At 44.1% G+C, this 15,541-nt stretch overlaps 2 protein-coding genes across 2 annotated transcripts in view; both read left to right on the forward strand.

Annotated features, from left to right (window-relative positions):
- The window catches only part of LOC309564361 (uncharacterized protein), a 1,000,117-nt gene that overhangs the window by 234,756 nt on the left and 749,820 nt on the right, over positions 1–15,541 (forward strand). The window lies entirely within an intron of this gene.
- The window catches only part of LOC309563364 (uncharacterized protein), a gene marked incomplete at its 3' end in the record, with an annotated part of 162,479 nt that continues 154,597 nt past the window's right edge, over positions 7,660–15,541 (forward strand). The window contains exons 1-4 of the mRNA XM_082267758.1: positions 7,660–7,754; positions 7,916–8,015; positions 8,307–8,411; positions 14,243–14,370. The remainder of the gene's footprint in view (positions 7,755–7,915; positions 8,016–8,306; positions 8,412–14,242; positions 14,371–15,541) is intronic.

Consider the following 15,541-nt stretch of genomic DNA (forward strand, 5'->3'; position numbering starts at 1 on the left):
TTTTTTTAACGCGTAATGGCGGCGATCTGCGATTTTTTTTGCGGGACTGCGACATTGCGGCGGACAGACCGGACCCCTGACTGACATTTTTGACACTTTTGGGGGTACCAGTGACATTACTGCAGTAATCAGTGCTATATATATGCACTGTTACTGTAAAAATGACACTGGCAGGGAAGGGGTTAATTTTATTGGAGAGGGAGGGGTTAATGTATGCCTGGTGCTTACTGACGTGTAGGGGGGGAGGTGACTGAGTGATTCATGGACAGATCGGATGTCCAGCTATGCTGAACAGTCCGATCTGTCACTCCCTGTCACTATGGAGATCCGCCCGCTGTGTTTACACACAGCGGGCGGATCTCCAGACTCGATCCCCGACGATCGGGTAAGAGCAGCGGCGATCGCCGCTGCTCCTCCCCTGGCCCGACTCCCGCTGTGAATGAAAACAGCGGGAGCGAGCCTCCGGCGGCGCGCAAGCGCCGCCCAGAAGGGGGAGTGTCCAGTCACGTTAATACTACGTGGCTGGACAATAACGAACCACTCTGCCGCAGTAGTATTACTGTGAGCGGTTGCAGAGTGGTTAAGGAACTGTAGATCCCCAGTGCTGGCAGCACTCATGCAGCCCCAGACCATGACACTCCCACCACCATGCTTTACTGAGTATCATTCTGAGTTGCTGCAATGAAATTTCACCAAAATGGACTAGTCTGCTGCATCATTTTATTACTTTGCTTTTCGGGGTATCTTTGAATTCAGCCCTCTGTAGGGTAATCATTTTCAAATCCATCAAACGATGTTGCATCCTTTTGTTCCTAACACATTACACAGTCCATACCAGTATAGATCCTAACACATTACCCAGTCCATACCAGTATAGATCCTAACACATTACCCAGTCCATATCAGTATAGATCCTAACACATTACCCAGCCCATACCAGTATAGATCCTAACACATTACCCAGTCCATACCAGTATAGATCCTAACACATTACCCAGCCCATACCAGTATAGATCCTAACACATTACCCAGTCCATACCAGTATAGATCCTAACACATTACCCAGTCTATACCAGTATAGATCCTAACACATTACCCAGTCCATACCAGTATAGATCCTAACACATTACCCAGCCCATACCAGTATAGATCCTAACACATTACCCAGTCCATACCAGTATAGATCCTAACACATTACCCAGTCCATACCAGTATAGATCCTAACACATTACCCAGCCCATACCAGTATAGATCCTAACACATTACCCAGTCCATACCAGTATAGATCCTAACACATTACCCAGCCCATACCAGTATAGATCCTAACACATTACCCAGTCCATACCAGTATAGATCCTAACACATTACCCAGTCCATACCAGTATAGATCCTAACACATTACCCAGTCTATATCAGTATAGATCCTAACACATTACCCAGTCCATACCAGTATAGATCCTAACACATTACCCAGTCCATACCAGTATAGATCCTAACACATTACCCAGTCTATACCAGTATAGATCCTAACACATTACCCAGTCCATACCAGTATAGATCCTAACACATTACCCAGTCCATACCAGTATAGATCCTATACACATTAACCAGTCCATACCAGTATAGATCCTAACACATTACCCAGTCCATACCAGTATAGATCCTAACACATTACCCAGTCCATACCAGTATAGATCCTAACACATTACCCAGTCTATACCAGTATAGATCCTAACACATTACCCAGTCCATACCAGTATAGATCCTATACACATTAACCAGTCCATACCAGTATAGATCCTAACACATTACCCAGTCCATACCAGTATAGATCCCAACACATTACCCAGTCCATACCAGTATAGATACTAACACAATACCCTGTCCATACCAGTATAGATCCTAACACATTAACCAGTCCATACCAGTATAGATCCTAACACATTATCCAGTCCATACCAGTATAGATCTAACACATTACCCTGTCCATACCAGTATAGATCCTAACACATTAACCAGTCCATACCAGTATAGATCCTAACACATTACCCAGTCCATACCAGTATAGATCCCAACACATTACCCAGTCCATACCAGTATAGATACTAACACAATACCCTGTCCATACCAGTATAGATCCTAACACATTAACCAGTCCATACCAGTATAGATCCTAACACATTATCCAGTCCATACCAGTATAGATCTAACACATTACCCAGTCCATACCAGTATAGATCCTAACACATTACCCAGCCCATACCAGTATAGATCCTAACACATTACCCAGTCCATACCAGTATAGATCCTAACACATTACCCAGTCCATACCAGTATAGATCCTAACACATTACCCAGTCTATATCAGTATAGATCCTAACACATTACCCAGTCCATACCAGTATAGATCCTAACACATTACCCAGTCCATACCAGTATAGATCCTAACACATTACCCAGTCTATACCAGTATAGATCCTAACACATTACCCAGTCCATACCAGTATAGATCCTAACACATTACCCAGTCCATACCAGTATAGATCCTATACACATTAACCAGTCCATACCAGTATAGATCCTAACACATTACCCAGTCCATACCAGTATAGATCCTAACACATTACCCAGTCCATACCAGTATAGATCCTAACACATTACCCAGTCTATACCAGTATAGATCCTAACACATTACCCAGTCCATACCAGTATAGATCCTATACACATTAACCAGTCCATACCAGTATAGATCCTAACACATTACCCAGTCCATACCAGTATAGATCCCAACACATTACCCAGTCCATACCAGTATAGATACTAACACAATACCCTGTCCATACCAGTATAGATCCTAACACATTAACCAGTCCATACCAGTATAGATCCTAACACATTATCCAGTCCATACCAGTATAGATCTAACACATTACCCTGTCCATACCAGTATAGATCCTAACACATTAACCAGTCCATACCAGTATAGATCCTAACACATTACCCAGTCCATACCAGTATAGATCCCAACACATTACCCAGTCCATACCAGTATAGATACTAACACAATACCCTGTCCATACCAGTATAGATCCTAACACATTACCCAGTCCATACCAGTATAGATACTAACACAATACCCTGTCCATACCAGTATAGATCCTAACACATTATCCAGTCCATACCAGTATAGATCCTAACACATTATCCAGTCCATACCAGTATAGATCTAACACATTACCCAGTCCATACCAGTATAGATCCTAACACATTACCCAGTATATATATAATATTTGGGGGGTATAAGTAATTTTTTATAAACTTGTAAACAAAGAGTGCCAGAAAAGGCTTGGATTAATCTCGATCTGACCCCACATTAACGCAGCGCAAAACATGGGTTGCACCTTTCTGGAGAATATGTCCTCAGTAACATCTCCCCCAGCAGAGCCCCCCACTATTTAATGTTCTCCACATCAGAGGACTTGCAGGAAGATGAGGGTTGGCTGAGGTGACATGAAACCCTCCCCACCCAGTCCCCCTTCTCTCATAATAAGAAAACATTATTACCTCCTCCTCACTGGACTCACATTCTCCACGCTCACACTTGTAAGGAATTATTTCAGTAATTATTCTGGGTTTGTAATTTGAGCTACATGAAAATGGCCGCCAAAAGCCCATTCCCTTTCATAGTGCGCACGCGCGTAACTGTAAATAACACGGAAGTAGCGGTCTTACTGTGGAACGCATAACAGAGCCTCAGACCGGAAGTTGCGGATTCCTACCCTGCCCAGCAACGAGGCTCCTCCCACGAGGAAGGGCTTTTTGCAGAACAAACTCTAGAGCCGAGCCTTAAAATAAAAACATTCCCCTGTTAAAAGATTAGCGGCTATATTTTCGTAGCTCTTGCAAAGGGATCGGCGGCCATTTTGTTGTAGTCCTAATGGGTGCAGAAGTTGCAGCAGTGTGAGAATCCTTCTGCAGGGGGTGATATTTTGGAGAATGTGTGTCCAGTGAGGAGGAGGTAATAATATCTTCTTATTATGAGAGAGGGGGGTCCCAGCACTGGTTTGGGTGGTCTATGTCCCTTACATTATTTACCTTCCTGCATGTCCTCTTGATGTGGAGAGCATTAGATGGGGGGCTCCTGAGGTTATGATGTAGTGAGGTCAGGTAGTAAAAGCCCCCCATGATGTTTAGGGTTTGCACCCCGGGAAGTACAGAAATTCACAAATCCAATGGAAAATCCTCATGCTTGCCTCGCTCTTGCAGAATGTCCTGTTCAGAGGCTCCAACGATCATCTGTTTCATTAGAGCTGCCGAACAGCGCCAAGAATATTACTGCTGAGCACGTTTTCTTGGCCATACTCAAAAAAGCGGTTATTTGCATCAAGATTCTGAGGTGAAGTTACAACAAAACCTTAAAAATGCAATGGAGTTCCAAGGGTGCAGTGCAAAGGAAAGGCTCAGAATCTTCTCCAAGAGGCCGTAGTCCTGAAACTGCCAGGCAACACTGTAGAATCAGCTCGTTGTCATCCTATCTGACGCTGGAAGCATGTAGATATACGATATAGGAGATATACTCCTGCGTACAGAAGGAAGTTCAACATTACGGAGCCTGAATGACTGAAAGAACTTAGAAAAAGCTCATTATTGGGAAATTCCTTTTTCAACCAGGGTGCCTTGAGGTTTCTTCAGGGGTGCCTTGGCAAAATGCCAAAAAATTGCCCCAAAATTAAATACAAGCTGGTGGGTGGGTGGATAAAAACTGCCTTTCAGTTTCGGAGGATGCCTCAAGACTGTCCATGATTTTGGAGGATGCCTCAAGATTGTCCATAATTTTGGAGGGTGCCTCGAAGCTGTCCATAATTTTGGACGGTGCCTCGAGACTGTCCATAATTTTGGAGGGTGCCTCAAGATTGTCCAAAATTTTGGAGGGTGCCTCGAGATTGTAAATAATTTTGGAGGGTGCTTCGAGGCTGTCCATAATTTTGGAGGGTGCTTCGATACTGTCCATAATTTTGGAGGGTGCTTCGATACTGTCCATAATTTTGGAGGGTGCTTCGATACTGTCCATAATTTTGGAGGGTGCTTCGAGGCTGTCCATAATTTTGGAGGGTGCTTCGATACTGTCCATAATTTTGGAGGGTGCTTCGATACTGTCCATAATTTTGGAGGGTGCTTCGATACTGTCCATAATTTTGGAGGGTGCCTCGAGGCTGTCCATAATTTTGGAGGGTGCCTCGAGACTGTCCATATTTTTGGAGGGTGCTTCGAGATTGTCCATAATTTTGGAGGGTGCCTCGAGATTGTCCATAATTTTGGAGGGTGCCTCGAGATTGTCCATAATTTTGGAGGGTGCCTCGAGATTGTCCATAATTTTGGAGGGTGCCTCGAGATTGTCCATAATTTTGGGCGGTGCTTCGAGATTGTCCATAATTTTGGAGGGTGCCTCGAGATTGTCCATAATTTTGGAGGGTGCCTTGACTGCAAAATGCCTAGAAATTGCCCCAAAATGAAATACAAGCTGGCGGGTGGGTGGATGAAAACTGCCTTTTAGTTACACAAAGCCACAGGTTTTCATTGTACTCCATGACAAACTTCTAGCTACCAACCTTCTAACGACCAATGACATCATCAGTTGATAAGGAGGATGTCAATTGCCTACATCATCCTTGTTTGACCCACCCTTGCCCCTCTCCATCAGCTTTGGGGTCTCATTAGCTGAGTGATGGAGAAAAACTGGGGGAGAAGAGAAACACTGGAATACTAGTCAGTACCAGTTTTGAAAAGTTTATCACCTCTAATGTTGAGTGTCCTACGTGTATAGATGTTGCCGCATTATGTAAAATTAATAGAATAGTTCTTACATTCATTTTAGAATAAGGCGCCTCAAGACTGTTCATATTTTTAGAGGGTTCCTCAAGATTGTCCAAAATTTTGGAGAGCGCCTCAAGACTGTCCATATTTTTGGAGGGTGCCTCGAGATTGTCCATAATTTTGGCGGGTGCCTTGAGATTGTCCAAATTTTGGCGGGTGCCTCGAGATTGTCCAAATTTTGGAGGGTGCCTCGAGATTGTCCATAATTTTGGAGGGTGCTTTGAGATTGTCCATAATTTTGGAGGGTGCTTTGAGATTGTCCATAATTTTGGAGGATGCCTCGAGATTGTCCAAATTTTGGAGGGTGCCTCGAGATTGTCCATAATTTTGGCGGGTGCCTCGAGATTGTCCATAATTTTGGGGGGTGCCTCGAGATTGTCCATCAAACTTTTCATGGTCTGTGTCCTTGTCCTGGTGGCAGTTTTATACATGTTTCAATAAATCCTTTGGACCGGTGGAGGTGTGCAGCCATTTTCCTTCCCAAGTGGAGGTCAGATAGGCTTCCCTGAAGAAATGAGGGCAAATGATAACGAAATAAGCTCTACCCAGTGGAGGAAGTTCAATGAGCACTCACCTAAAAATCTAAAAATATAATGGTATAGGGGATATGACCTAGCAGTTAATACGAAAAAATACCCCATGAGAAAATAGGTTAATTCCTCCCCACGTGGCTTAAAACGGTTTAAAGGTAAACAGAAGAAACACCTCGGGGGGGGGGGGGGGTTAATATACAAATGAGTTATATTAATAAAAATGGTATACTTTTATAGGAAAAATCCCAAAAGCCCTCTGCTTAATTGTTAGCTGGTTTAAGCCACACAGGGACGGATTAACTTATTTTCTCCTGGGGTCTGTCCCAGGGGATTTATTTGTTCCCTGAAGAAATTAGTTTTCAGGTATCATGTAAGGGTGGCCAGAGTAGGAGATCACTGGACATATTGAGGTAGAAAGTTCCAGGGAATGGGAGAGCCTCTGGAGAAGTCCTAGAGATGAGCATTAAAGGAGTTCCAGAGGATGGGAGAAGCTCTGAATAAGTCCTGGAGATGAGCATTGAAGGAGTTCCAAAGGGTGGCAGAGGATCTGAAGAATTCCTGGAGATGAGCATTGAAGGATTTCCAGAGAATGGGAGAAGCTCTGAAGAAGTCCTGGAGATGAGCATTGAAGGAGTTCCAGAAGATAGGAGAAGCTCTGAATAAGTCCTGGAGATGAGCAATGAAGGCGTTTCAGAGGATGGGTGAGTATCTGAAGAATTCCTGGAGATGAGCATTTAAGGAGTTCCAGAAGATAGGAGAGGCTCTGAATGAGTCCTGGAGATGAGCATTGAAGGAATTTCAAAGTATGGGAGAGGCTTTGAATAAGTCCTGGAGATGAGCATTGAAGGAATTTCAAAGTATGGGAGAGGCTCTGAAGAAGTCCTGGAGATGAGCATGGGAGGAGGAGACTAGACAGCAGTAGCTCTAAGGAGGTTTTACATTTTCATTTGTTTGTTTAAAGAGATATTGCTTAACATTTAATGTATTTGTGATAATATGGATTTGTTGCAGTGGAAAACATACAAAGAAACCTTTATCGGCAAGTATAGACTCAAGAAAAGAAGTGGGAGTACATGGAAGGACACAAGGGTCTGTAGAAGGACGTTCTGATGGAGGAATGGCCGCCCCTCACATCACCGGGTAACAGGAGACATTAATTTCTTGTATTGAGGATCCCCCTAGATACACACATCCTCTGATATAAAGACATAGAAACAATGTATTCAGTCAGTGTGTGTGTTTCCTACAGATGGATCCAGTAACAGAAATCCCCCAGAGAGATGTCCCCGTCCTCTGTATTCCCGGGACTCCACACAGGAAGATCAGGAGATCCCTCAGGAGGATCAGGTAGATGGATCTGAAGGGCATATCATAGTAATATATTAATAAGAACATTAATGACATGAAGGATCATAAGAGTCTTCACTTACAAAATGTTTGAGCATTATTGAATCTAACAAAAGTTTTTACCTTGATTTTGGTTTTTGACCTGTTTGTATGTTATTTAGAATGAAAATCTTATTAAAGTTGAAGTGAAAGAAGAAGATCTGTCTGTGAGTGATGATGATCCATGTAAGGAGGATGAAGATCCTCCAGAGATCAGCACAGGTGAGTAATAAATACAAAATCCAGAGAAGAGTCCCAGATTCTCCTTGTTCAGTGACTACAACAATCTCTTCTTCTCGCCCTCCTCTGTCAGTAGACAGTAATGGGGGGACAGTATGTGCCCAGTGGGGGAGTCAGGAGCCATCAGCCTCTATTAGACTCCGGCTCTCCTCCTCACATCATGTCATTGTGTGTTACCAGCCAAGAGACGTGACCAGTCTCCCCCCACACACACTCTCTGGGGTCTCTCCTACATCTCTGTACAGGGGGCTTCACTCTCATCTTTATTCACAGACCCCGGAGACACCAGAACCCCTCAGAGAGACGTCAAAGCTGATGATGAGGAAGAAGAACATGTGAGGATTAAAGAGGAAGAAATCCCTATAGAGATCAGCACAGGTGAGGATTAAACACCCTGAGGATTAAAAAAAAAGAGAGCCAGGGATGTTCCTTGCTTTAGTTACAATTATATATATATATATATACAGGGCTTTTTTTCAGCGGGAACGCGGGGGAACACAGTTCCGGCACCTCCAGAACTGACTGTATGTAATGGTAAGGGGTGCTGGGGTGTGCTGCAGGGTCTATTGATTCTTGCTGTGAGGGGATCTACTCTAACTGGAGGGGATATAATTTAGCAAGGGGGTCTATTGTTGCTAGTGGGGGATCTGGGTTCTATGTTGCTGGGGGGCAATTTTTGCTGGGAGAGATCTACTGTTGAGGGAGGGGTCGATTGATGTTAGCTGTAGGGAGATCTGTTGTTGCTGCCGGAGTCTATTGTTCCTGGGGGGGGGATTTGTGGTCCATTGTTAGGAGGATCTATTGTTGCTGGCTGCAGGGGATCTATTTTACTACCTTTCTTGTTATCACTCCCAAATTATGTACAAATTGCTTAGCACCACACAATTATATTTGGTTCTGTATTGTCTAAAAGGGCTGTATTGGGAGGTGGGTAGGGGGTGGAACCAAGGAATGGTGCTCGGAGGTGGGTTGGGGGTGGAACCAAGGAATAGTGCTTGGAGGTAGGACCAAGGAATGGTGCTCGGAGGTGGGTTGGGGGTGGAACCAAGGAAAAGTGCTCGGAGGTAGGACCAAGGAATGGTGCTTGGAGGTGGAACCAAGGAATGGTGCTCGGAGGTGGGTTGGGGGTGGAACCAAGGAATAGTGCTCGGAGGTGGAACCAAGGAATGGTGCTCGGAGGTGGGTTGGGGGTGGAACCAAGGAATAGTGCTCGGAGGTGGAACCAAGGAATGGTGCTCGGAGGTGGGTTGGGGGTGGAACCAAGGAATATTGCTCGGAGGTGGAACCAAGGAATGGTGCTCGGAGGTGGGTTGGGGGTGGAACCAAGGAATAGTGCTCGGAGGTGGAACCAAGGAATGGTGCTCGGAGGTGGGTTGGGGGTGGAACCAAGGAATAGTGCTCGGAGGTAGGACCAAGGAATAGTGCTCGGAGGTAGGACCAAGGAATGGTGCTCGGAGGTGGGTAGGGCCAGAGAAAAGGAGTACCTCGGAAAGAGGGGAGCTCCTGCACCTATTGTCTGAGAAAAAAAGCCCTGTATATATATATATATATATATATATATATATATATATATATATATATACACTGCAGGATTTCTCAACCAGGGTTCTGTGGAACCCTAGGGTTCCTCCTGAGGTTTCTAGTGGTTCCTTGAGCGAAGGGCAATTTCTAACCCTCCGATAAATTCCCACTTACACCATTGTTCCTTTTAGCTATCTGTAAGGGGGTAATTCTTCCCAATGATGACAAGAATAAGGAGGATTCTTCCCACTGACTGTCACACTAATGTATCATGAGTTGTAGATTTTTAATTTTTAGCAGGGGTTCCCCGAGACCAGAAATTTATTTCAAGGGTTCCTCTGTGTTGAAAAGGTTGAGATAGGCTGCTATACAGTATGGTTGTGTTCATTTGTCCTGTTGCTGGGAGCAAAATGATGCTGTATATTGAAGTTTGGGATTTTTCAAAATGCATATTAGATATATGTGATGCTTCATATTATTACATCTAATAATATTAACCACTTCACCCCTGGAAGGTTTTACCCCCCTTAATGACCGGGCCATTTTTTGCGATATGGCACTGCGTTACTTTAACTGACAATTGCGCGGTCGTGCAACGCTGTACCCAAAAAAAAAATTGATGTCCTTTTTTTTCCCACAAATAGAGCTTTCTTTTTCTGGTAAAAGTAATGCGTATAACACCAATGCAATTGCACACAGGTTAGAATATATATAAGTGATTGAATATTTATGAATAAATAGATATATATGTGTAAATTGATCAAAACTGATTGTAAAATAAGTATATAAATCCTTAAATAAATATAAATCAATAAATAAAACAAATATCCGTGCAAATATATATAAATCAATAAATAAATATCCGTGTGCAAAAACAAGCGTGCTGAGCGGCCCGTCTAAAAGCAACTAGGCTTAAACTGATATTAAAAAAAAAGGAAGGGGGAGACCGCGCTCAAACAATAACAGGTCCAATAAATGTGAATAATATAGTAAAATCCGTGTCCAAAAAAATTTGTGCCAAACTCCTAAAAATGAGTATGATGGGTTTCCCTATCTCCAAAGACACTTGGTCATTTGTGTTCATGGGTTAGTGCTCTCCTCCACCAACACCACCTGCACAGCCCACTTACCAGATGTCCCTTGGAAAGTATCAGTACAGATATAGGTCCCCACAACGGTCCACTCGGGAGCAAGCGAAACCCAGGCAAATGCAGAGGAAAGATGGAGGCTTTATAGTGTAGTATGCTTAAAAAATCAGATTATTAAAAATATAGCAACTTAAATTTGCAAATACGAGTGCCAACAGAAAGGTATCGCAGTTACAAGGTCCGGAACGCCGTTCCGTGTTCCTTCTGCCTTCTAAATACTGGAAGTGACGTAGCGGCGTACCCTAGATTTGACGCGTTTCGTCAGCAAACGTCTGACGTCATCAGGAGTCATCGATGATTGCCCCAGAGCCGAAGAAAGGAATCACGTACAGGTAAGCCGTGAACCTCCTCTTTTTTGGGTCCCCTGCTGGTGCTCCTGGCCCCTCCCCTCTGTTCAGTGCCCCCATGAAATGCCGCTTTTCATGGGGGCACTCGTGCGTGCTCACACCCGAGCCCAGCTGCTGCACTGGCTTTGATTGACAGCACTGGGAGCCAATGGTTTCTGGTGCCCAAACAAAGCAAGTAAGACCCGGAACTGAGGGGAGAGAGGAGCTGGGACATGCACAGCTCTGGATCGAATGAGGACTCGGATAAGTAAAGGGGGGGGTGTAACGCTCCTTGCGTTTCTTATAAGGTGTGGATTTTCAGCTGCAGAAGTAGTTCCACGTCAGTAGTCATGTAGGAGATATGCTGAGATACCAATCCCAACCTCAATGTCTCATCATGTATGGAAGGTCTTATTTCAGCAAGTAAATACACACAGTAATTAAGCTGGTTCCTAGTGTGACTTTATATACATGTGGTAAGACAATGATAAAGGTCTTAGGGATAGGTTTGAGTGGAAGTGGTAGGTGACAGACACTTGAGGTGAGACAGTGCAGATGGATGCAGGAAGGGTTAGCGATCATGTATGATAACAGATGACAGAGTAGCAGGTGCATACAGGAGAGATCAACCCAGTGCAGGAAATAGTAGCAGTAGCCTCAAGAGCTAGCAATCTAGTTATGCAGATGTAAAAGACAGTCCTTGCTATGCAGAGCTAAATACTGTAAGCCTAGTACAAGTCTATAGAGATTTCCCCTGTGGGGTACTTAGCACTAATAGCGATAGCCGAAGGATCGCTCAGGAGATGCGGATGATCCAGTAGCAGGATGCAGGGATCAGCGCAGCGAGGTTCGTCAGCGAGGAGAGCTTGCAAGCATGGAAGCTTCAAGCAAGATTAGTATCCAGGTACTGGTGTTTGAACGAACACATGTGAGTGAGAACCGACGCCCTAAATAGCCATCTAGTCCGGCGCTGGGTGATGACAGCTTCAGCCTTAAAGGGAAACACACCTATATGTGTTTCTTCTGTCTAGGTAGATGGAAATCACGCGGAATAAATGTGATAGGAGGCACTGAGAGTGCCAGAACCTTACAGGGGGAAGCTGACACCTAAACATTATTTACCTTAATGCAAGGAATGCATTAAGGTGAAAATGTTTAAGCTTTACAACCACTTTAAAGAGGACCTTTCCTTCAAGCTTGTCTTACAGCTCAGCCTTGAAGTGACCAAGTAATGATAAAACGTTTGGAGAGATTGTCTTGACGTATAACTTAATCAGAAGCTCTTTTATCCTGATGGTAGGCCTATAACCTTTTAGGCCCTTAGTCATAATCAAGATGTATACTTAATCACATATCATGTGACCCATTAACTCGTTTGGTTCCATCGTAATGAGATGTTTCAATCACCAGTACTGATGCAGAGAGGGCTTGGCAAATTCAACCTCTGTAACCCTCTTTCTCATATCTGTAAGTCTTGGTGGAGATTTGAGATTGGTTTCCTCATGCTAGATGGTCACATTCTCAATTCCATTTCCAAGACAGATTCCCTTGGGTGTCATCGGCATCCCTAAAGCTGCTTGGAGCCGAGTTTGGAGGAGAAGGTGTAGACAGATAACCGTCTTGGTCGGCACGTTTGATCCTGAATATTATTCTTGTACTTTGGAAGGACCTTGGCTTGGGTGGTGGCAGGGAAGCATCATCTTGTTCTAGTTCAGCCTTTCTCAACATTTCCAACACAGAGGAACCTTTGAAATAACTTTCCGGTCTCACGGAACCCCTGCTAAACATTACTATATCTATAACTCATGATACCTCAGTGGGATGGTCAGTAGGAAGAATGCTCCTTACACTTGTGGTCATTGGGAGGAATTTCCCCCTTATGGATAGCTAAAAAGATCAATGTTGTCATTGGGAACTTATCTGAGAGGCTGAAATTGTTCATTGCTCAAGGAACCCCTAGCAACCTCTGCAGGAACTCTAGGATTCCATGATACGCTGGTTGAGAAACCCTGATCTAGTTAGCAAACAGGTTATTAACCACTTAAGCCCCGGAAGATTTTACCCCCTTCCTGACCAGGGCCTATTTTGCGATTCGGTACTGCGTGACTTTAACGGACAATTGCGCGGTCGTGCGACGCTGTACCCAAATGAATTTGACGTCCTTTTTTTCTCAGAAACAGAGCTTTCTTTTGGTGGTATTTGATCACCTGTGCGATTTTTACTTTTTGCGCTATAAACAAAAAAAGAGCGTCAATTTTGCAAAAATAATATTTTTCACATTTTTTATATGAGATTCCCCCCAAAAAAATGTAAAAATCTAAATTTTTTAACATTTTAGGCCAATTTGTTTTCTGCTACATATGTTTGGTAAAAAAAAAAAATTGCAAAAAGTGTATTTTGATTGGTTTGTGCAAAAGTTATTGCGTTTACTAACTAAGGGAAAGATTTTTGTCATTTTTGTTGTTTTTTTTTTTTTAACGCGTAATGGCGGCGATCTGCGATTTTTTTTTGTTTTTTGCGGGACTGCGACATTGTGGCGGACAGATCGGACCCTTGACTGACATTTATGACACTTTGGGGTTACCAGTGACATTACTACAGTAATCAGTGCTATACATATGCACTGTTACTGTAAAATGACACTGGTAGTGAAGGACATTAACTTTTTTTGAGAGGGAGGGGTGGTGTGTGTCCCTAGGGGCATGATTCTAACTGTGATTGGCTGTGGCTTGAGGTGTAGGAACAGTGATCAACGGTCCTACATAGTAGAACTGTATGATCACCATTCATACACAGGGGAGAATGACAGGCGGCTTGTTTACATTAGCCGCCTGCCTTTCTCCCGCTCTAACGGACGATCGCGAGTGACCGGCGGACATCGGGTCTGCCGGTCACACGCGAGGGGGGGTCCGTGACCACGCGGGAGCGCGCCTCTGGTGGCGCGCGCTCGCTCCCTAGACCCTCACAGGCTAGCGACGTAGCCCTACGTCGCTCTTCCTGTGAGGGGCTGGCTGCCGACGTAAATAGTCGTGCGGCAGTCGGCAAGTGGTTAATAGTCTGCCTTTCAGCCCAGGTCCTTACATCCCTTTTCTGTTGAAGCCATGTCTTGAAAATGGATAGCAATATACTACCTGCCCTATTCTAGTGCTAGATGTAACTGTCTTGTAATTCTTTTCATTTTATGTATTTAGCTATAGCATCTTTGTACTTGCAGGTGGATCTAGTAACAGAAATACCCCACAGAGATGTCCCAGTCCTCTGTATTCCTGGGACTCCACAGAGGAACATCAGGAGATCCCATCGGATGATCAAGTAGATGGAACTGAAGGACAAGGGATTGAGGTTAGTGATTTTTTAAGACAGATGGCTATCTACAGTGTGACTGCTGACTGATTTATTCATTGTATAATTTGCATTTCTTAAAGCAGAGCTTAACTCCCATAAGGGAGTTAATACTGCTGTAAAAAAAGGCCTGGATTCTTTCCTGGGTGTACATAATATAAGTGGGTACTAATATTTATAGGTAAAGTTGATCCAGGGAATATTAGATTGCCTCTCGGGGGATCAGGAAGGATTTTTTTCCCCTGCTGTAGCAAATTGAATCATGGTTTGCTGGGGTTTTTTTCGCCTTCCTCTGGATCAACTTAGGGTATAGGATTGTGTATATGGAATTGTATGGTTGGGTTTTCTTTACTGTTTTTTTTTTTCGTTGAGCCAGATGGACTTGTGTCTTTTTTCAACCTGACTAACTATGTAACTATATAACACTACCCCTCCCCAAGCAGAATTTCAAGAATTTGTTTTTCAAAAATGTAATTCATAGCTCTGCCCACTGCCACCATTTCCGCCTAGGCCGAAATGGCATGAACCAGGTCCTGTAGCCTCCTGGGATACTTACATCACATCTCCCAGGAGGCTGCAGGATTAGCACACATGCTGAATTAGCACACAGAGCAGCCAGGGGGCAGGTGAGGCGCATTATGAAGCTGATTGCCTGCAGCTGGAAGACGCAGCCAGCTGAGAAGGATCCATTTTGTGGTTCCCAAAAGGGAGCTAGTTCTGCTTTAACACTCCACCCTCCCCAAGCAGAATTTCAGGATTTTTTTTCTCTTTTTTTAATTTTTTTTTTTAATTTTACGGTTTATAGCCCTGCCCACTGCAACTATTCAGGCCTAGGCCAAAATGACGTGAACCAGGTCCTGCAGCTTCCTCAGATACTTACATCATATCCCTCAGGAGGCTGCAGGATCAGTACACAAGTGGCTGGGGGGCAGGTCCGATATGTCATCAGAGCTGGCACCCGGAAGAGGCAGCCAGCTGAAGAGGACCAAGATAGCAGCCCAGGACCCACTGTAAGGCGCCTGAACAGTGGGTCACAGCGATACGTTGCTGGATTCGCTGTGTGGGTGAGTATGTGCTTTGAAGAGTACTACAGCACCACAGGAGGGTGGGAACAAAAACACAGGGGGTGAGTTGAGTAATGCTTTAAATATGTTATGATGTCAACCTCCTG

This window comes from Pelophylax lessonae (assembly GCF_965119305.1).
Source record: "Pelophylax lessonae genome assembly, chromosome: 9".
In the NCBI taxonomy this organism is placed as follows: Eukaryota; Metazoa; Chordata; class Amphibia; order Anura; family Ranidae; genus Pelophylax; species Pelophylax lessonae.